This window comes from Aphelocoma coerulescens, chromosome 7, assembly GCF_041296385.1.
Source record: "Aphelocoma coerulescens isolate FSJ_1873_10779 chromosome 7, UR_Acoe_1.0, whole genome shotgun sequence".
Classification (NCBI taxonomy): domain Eukaryota; kingdom Metazoa; phylum Chordata; class Aves; order Passeriformes; family Corvidae; genus Aphelocoma; species Aphelocoma coerulescens.
Window position 1 is genome coordinate 12,458,631 of NC_091021.1, and position 7,097 is coordinate 12,465,727.

A 7,097-nucleotide genomic window follows, 5' to 3' on the forward strand; every position below is an offset into this window, starting at 1 on the left:
GACTAAGGGAGCCAAATGCTGCTCTGAACAACTGTACTCCGACCCCAAACATGGCACAAGAATCCCTGTGTTCTACTCAGACTCTGTAGCCAGTCCAGAGCCACCAGCCCTCTGACCAACCTCTGCAACAAGTCCATCCTCGCTCTCCCATACTGCCCACTCATCCCTCAGTCCTTCTTTCTCTCCATGCGCAGCATCCCCAGAGCTCCCAATGCCCTCGTCCTCTCCTTGGCACCGGCAATATTTTCCATTTCCTTCCTCAGACCCTACCTCTGTTTGCCTTGTTCAAATTTTTTCCTCCTCTGCTCTAAGCCCACTTTCATTCAGATGAGCATTGGGTCCTACTTTGAGTAAACTCATTATTTTTTCCCAAACAAACCGCTCATTACAATCAGTCTCAATGAGATATACTCTGATACTCACTGAATGCACGTTTTTCATAGCTACAAGAATGGACAGTTTATTTCAAGAATACATTGTTCTGAATTTACACACATTTCTTTTAATGGCATTTAAAACAAACCAGATGTAGCACTCAAAAGTGCTGAATTTTTAGATGTAAAATATATCTCCTTTTATGACATAAGCTAACAGTACTCACAAATACAACTGACAATCATAAAAAGCAATTACCAATACAGCCCCTTCCCACAACATTAACAAAATGTAATTAAGCACTGCTTAAAAACTATGTGATGGGGTGCTATGGAGAAAAGTTGCTAAAGAAATGCAAAGCAGAGAATCAACAACTTGCTTTGGGAGTAAATTTAGATTGATATACCCACTTAAATCTCTATTTTCTTAATTTATGTTTGGTTCAACTCATTATACAGTCATGAAGAACAATCATGCTTAGAATTAAGTTATCTTAAGCTAAGGAGAATTTAGAATACCTCTTCCAGTACAGGCTCATTTCTATTCCTATTCTGTTGTGTAAAAGTGTCATTTTTGCCATCTGAAGAAAGCAGCTCCTCTGAAGACATATTTGTTTTGTACATTTTCTATTGCTGTTTGTATGTTGTAAAGCACTTTGAGCACATGTAGAATGAAAGACACTGTACGAAATACAGTTAAAAGTTGCAGTTGTAATCTGTTGTAAGTGTTTGTACATGGCAGCAGGGGGCACTTCCACAAGACGATGCTGAAGAGCAGTTGACAGACTTTCCTGGTTTCAAGGTCAGGCAGAAGTGCTGCTCAGTGTGTTCACATCCCATTTCTAAAAGCAGAGCATGATTGCACTGAGCAACAGCATCCAACCCTCTTGTTCCTACTAAAAATTCTTAAAGCAAGTTGAGTAGCTTAGTGAGAAAATTAAAGAAAGAGAAACATGACCCTTTGAATGAAGTGTGAAAAGGGAAAAAATTGCACACCTGAGCACTGAAGAAGTAAATATCTGAACAGGTTATGCCATCCCAGTGCTGGTGTGGGGGATAAAGAACAGGAAGTCCATCACAAGGGTCAGGAACGTAACAGGGATGCTGGGACTCTTACATCTGCAATTGCCTAGGAACTTTGAAATGTTCCTAAGCTAAATTTCTGCAAGAAAACAGTTAACAATCAGAGAGAAAGTCATTCAGTCATTAAAGACCTACACAAACCCAAAGAGGATAAGTCTTCTACAAAACAATCCTCAAAATTTGTCTCTTCCAGCTCTGTTTTTCTCCATTCTCAGCTAATAACGAAATTTGGAGGTTGTCATAAAGAAAATACAATAAAGCAGCTTGGGAAGATGATGTTATTTGGTCACATTGGGGGATTCACTGCAGGGCATTCCCTGACTCCCATCTTTGGAGTATTTCTGTGCTTGCTTGTATTCTCCCTAGCTGATATGAGGATCCCAAATTTTGTTTAATACTGTAGCAATGGAAAAACAACCTCTGATCACAATGAGGAAGGTGATGGTGGTGGCTCACAGATCCTAAGATGTTAAAATCAGAACAGAGAGAACAAGAAGTGCACAAGACAGACAGGAGGGGGAAAAGTAACCAACAACATCACACTTCTCAAAAACTCAGGATGCTAGTCTGGCTTTTCTGCTATTTGGAGTTGTGTGCTAGCAAGACACGGAATTATGAATTAGTGTATTTCTGAACAAAGAGTCTGTCTGAGCACTCAGGCTCAATGCCTAATCTCTCCCTCTAAGATGTGGCAATGGGAAGGTGGTGAAAAACAGAGCAGGGGGAACTGAAAGCGCCTTAGGAACCAGAGGCGAGCTGCTGTTATAAAATTCTCCATAGTAGCTCTCAGAGATTAAATATTTTTAATTTCAGAATGTTAACTTGTGTTGAAATAATAGAATGACAAATTATTTCACAGTATCTTCTCTGTAGTGAAAATCAAAATGTGGTAACCAATGGCATAATATAATGAGAGAGATTTATGTCTGCGGTAGCTAAAACTGGAATATCTTAAAATTATTGTTTGGGAAGGCAAAACACACACACACACACAAATTTTAAAGGGAAAATCATTGTCTCTGTTGTTAGCTGTCAGATGAATGAGTAAACCTGCTAGTTCTAGGATCTGTGTATTTTTTTGAATCTACATAGTAATAGTTATTTAAAATAATACTTTCTTTGAATAGGGCATTCCATCAATTTCACAGTGGCTAAAAAAGACTTGTATATGAGATGCACTTCAGTGTTGCCATAAAAACTGAATACATTAGAGCCACAGACAGAGAATTTCCCTGTCAGTTCACACTGAAAGCACACTGCAGCACCCCAACCTGGCTCACTGTGCCTTCAGAATTATTTCTGAAATAATAATATTTTTATCCAGGTACACAGAAAAACTGAAAGTCCAATAGGATGCAGATCAAAATTTATGCCAAAATTCCCTCCTACCTTCAGCACTGCAGTTCTACTAGAGCCAGAGGGACTAGGAAGAAAACATCAGCTTTGTGTATTTTTCATCCTGCCTTGAGGCAGATTGTGAATCTCTACCTCTCACAATAATCATGACTGTTCACCCTGTTAAGCATTCCTATCAGAACAGCTCTTCTAAAATATAACTTTTGGTCATTGGGAGCCAGAATATGACGCTCTATTTACATCAAAGAAAGTATGTGAGCACTCAAATTACGAGAATAATTTGGAATTCCCTGCCTTATTCATTGCATTCAAGGTATCAGAGAGTTCCCCCAGAAAAATGTTGTATGCTTGTTATTACAGTTTTCTCCCAATGGCCTGGGACAGCTGATCTACCAGAGCCCTTCTTGGGCCACCTCATTGAAGGCAATACCAATGCACAACAGTCTCAAAGCCTCTATTTTATCTCTACCCTCCCTAGAGCAGCCACCCCTCCAATCTCTGAGTGCATGGGGATGCATCTCAGGCTGGAATGGACTCTCACAGCTAAGATAGCACAATCTGTTGGAGATTTGGTCTGTTGCTGCCTTTCCTACAACAAAGCATGTTTCTGAGGGAACCCCCTGTTTTTTTTTATAGTCCTCATATTAAGACCATTTTACTGCAACTCCCTCTTCATCATGTGATCAATCTCTCTGCTGCTGATGGCTAAAGGCTCATGTAAGGAAGAGAGAAATTTCTTGAACTGGGAGGGGCCAGATTTTTGTATTCACAGAGGATACAGCATAAAAGACCTGTGGACTGATTCAAATCCTACAATAACGCAGTCCCTATCTCTCTCGTGTAGAGACTACCTGTTGTCGGGGTCCCTTCCTCCTGCCATGGAGCCCTGGGAGAGGGGCCCTGGGGGGGAGGCACGGGATTTCCCTGCCCCTGGTCAGCCTCGTTCTCCATGGGTTGTTTTGTGTTCCCCTGCACGGCCAAGGACCCTCGGGTCCCGTGACTGCCTCAGTTCCTTGGCAGCGCCCCGGCCATGCGGCTGGAGAAATAAACATCTCTGAAACAGCTACCGAGAATCTGTCCATATATATTTCTTTTCCACGGGACTCCTTGTTTGATATGCATGTTACAGTATCACCACTGCAACAACCTGTCCCACCTGAGGTTGGAGTCATGTTTCTGTTCATGGTACACCCCCTTTTCTAAAGGGAGAGCAATTATGCTAAGAGAAAAGGTGAAGGGGAAAACACTTTAAACTGAGAGAAATAGCAAGCTACAATTGTTTTTCATTCCTAAGACATTTAATCCTTATACTGTTACATGTCAAATTCATTAAGTTCTCAATCACAAAAAAAGAAAGTTTCACAGTAATAGTGGTCATGGATGAGATGCAACGAACCAACAGCAGTACCCCAGGCTTTGACCCACAGTGTTGAGGAACCAGTGTGATACAAACCACATTGAACACAGGTGCAAAGATGGCTCTAGCATGCATGCTTATTAACAGACATCTTTGTCACGTTTCTTAGCAATATACTACACGTACTGCTTGCATGTAGAACACTTTCAAGTGTGTTATGTGTTCAGTACTGCTCTTGCAGTTCTTACCATAGTTAGGACACTTCTCAGATCCAGTCAGTGGTATTTTAAAAGTACATTTGTTTCAATTTGTGTATTCCGTAGTCAACCAGACACACTGGACCACAGGTAAAAACTATGAAGTATCCCTGAAACACTTCAAATTAGTCATCCTTTGTACATCTGTAAATCCAGAACACTGGGCTCAGAATTTTTCCACCTGTTCCTCAGCGCTGCAGGCAAAACAGATTGCTGCCAGTGCTGAAGGGCTGCTGTGGCTGCAGGAAAAGGAGATGCATTGGGAAGAGAAGGAAGAGAGAGCTCTGCAGGTGTGCTCTTGCTGCTCCTGTTGTCACTAGGATAAAAGGAGGAAAAAACCCACAACTGCCAGTGTCAAATGAGACTCCATCCTGGTGGCAACAGCAGCAGCAGCCTGGCCTTACATAGGTCTGGTTTTAGGCAAAGTATACGCTTCATGCTTACAGTCACTGCTCACAGTCACTGCCCAATGCACCTGCTGCCCTGGGCAAATGCTTATCACATCTTTGCCTAGGGCAAGACTTGTCTGGACCTAAGCAATGAAACCCTCTTGCAGTTGATAAGAAGCCAATGAAACTCCCCATTGAAGTAATGTATCATGCTGCCAGATTAAAAGTGGGCAAAATCTTGATGACTAACTCACAGCCTGAACTCTCACATTCAGTACTTCCTGCTGTAGCTGGTCTGTTGGAGAACACCACATCTCAGGTCCTAGCTGTGCTGCACAGAAATTCTTAGGCACAGACAAGAGTTTCATTTGATAGATTTGCTGATGACAGCAGATAAAGCCACAATGGAGAAAGCATGTAGGGAAAGAATAATTTCCTGTGTAGTTAATAAGCCACAAATTGACAAACTCCAAATTGATTAAAAGTTTTGTTTTGCTTTTCCACTCCAATGTCTATGCTACTTCATCCCTTCTCTGTTTCAGGATTATTTCAACTGGAAATCTCATGGAAGTTACTCCCATTTTAGCAAGACTTCAAATGCAAAGCACATCATGAAGGACTGTTTGGGTCTGTCCCTTCCAGAAATGGACATTACAAAAATGGGGACATTGATTCTGTACTCTGAGCCTTCATGGAAAAAAGGGAGGTAGACAAATGGGCCTGCAGGACTACATGGATATAAGAAAACTACAGCTGGAGCTACACACCCTCCAGGACTTGACAAGAACCACCTTGGCATACAGAGGAGAGCAGGTGAGAAGCCACAGATTACACGAGGCTCCTGGCTCCTGTTCCTCTAGATGTTAACTACCCACTGACTCCATGAAACTTCAGAATGACTAGTGCTATTCACTGATGGTGCCTGTTAGCAAGCTCCTAATAAAATTAACCTGATATTGAAACATATTCTTTAGAATCATCTTCCCCTCTTTCCTTTGAAAGATACCAGCTATAGTCAATTTGTCATGATTAAACCTGTACCTGTGCTGAGGTTTTAAATGGAGCCAACCTGGTCCCTGTGCCTTCACAAAGGCTGTCTTATTTCTCGAACACCTTGACATATGGAGAGTTGCTTTCTTTGAAGTCCATGTAGAGCTGGATTTTGGTTCTTTACTGGAATATTGCCATGAGCATCATCAGAGCCAGTTCATGTCTACAAACCCTGACAAGGATAAAAGCTTCTCTACTTTTATGCAAGTGGAAGAAGTTTTCGTGCTAACTAGGTGAGGAGTTTGGATGGTTTTTTCCTTAGATTGGAAAGTGTCAGCCATCCTATATGATATTCATCATTGCACTGGCTCCCATATTTCTCAAGTCATGGTATAATAACCAAAGTGATAAAGTGATTACATAATAACATTTTGTATTCTGCATAACTCATTGTTATTAAAACTAATAAGTTACACCCTTGCCACTGACATAATTTTTTTTCTGCAATGCAGCAACTCTGCTTAAAAAAAAAAAGGTAAAAAGCACAGTGAGGCTTTTTAAGAGGAGGAAAATTAACCATTAATCTCTGATGGTATGAGATATTGTAGAGCTGCTACTGACATTTGTCTGGGAAGATTTTGCTTAACTCATTCTTGGCTCCACCATTAGTGATATAATGAGCTCATCCCAAAATGAGGCAAGATTTTTTTTTTCCAACATCCTACATCTTGATCTGTGCTATATGTATACACCCACTGATACATTCACAGGTGTCTATGACAGTAAATTCTGTAAATAAGCAAGTCATTGGTGTGTGACATTCCTGATGGCACAGGATATTAATAAATTAAGATGCACATCAACTAACAAGGATCCACATCCAGCACCATATATTTTCATACTCCTACAAATGCTTAAATACTATTTGTTTTACATTGAGAGACAAGTCAGAGCTGACCAAACAGTTTAAAAGCCAACCATGGGTTGGTTTTCCTTCCAGTCATTTCCTAGTAGTTGTTAATTTTGTTTTCCTATGACTCTGTCTCCACATTAAAAGTCAGAGACAAAGATTTGACATCAGTCTGTACCAACAGTCTCTACAGGAGATAACAAAGACAAAATATTTTCTCTTCATCTATACTTCATGAACTGGGTATCCACCAGCATGAGGGCACTGACACGGGTTGATAAGAGACTATATAGCCTACAAGTACTACAGCAGGCCTGACGGTGAGCTGTGTCCAGTTTCTCATGTCACGGGAAGGATCATGCACAAATATGACTTAATGCT

At 41.0% G+C, this 7,097-nt stretch overlaps 1 protein-coding gene across 1 annotated transcript in view; it reads left to right on the forward strand.

The window, feature by feature from the left end:
- The window catches only part of FZD7 (frizzled class receptor 7), a 28,827-nt gene extending 23,457 nt beyond the window's left edge, over positions 1 to 5,370 (forward strand). The window contains exon 2 of the transcript XR_011152293.1: positions 5,359 to 5,370. The gene's annotated coding sequence lies outside the window, so the exon portion shown is untranslated. The remainder of the gene's footprint in view (positions 1 to 5,358) is intronic.
- The last annotated feature ends 1,727 nt before the right edge of the window (positions 5,371 to 7,097 follow it).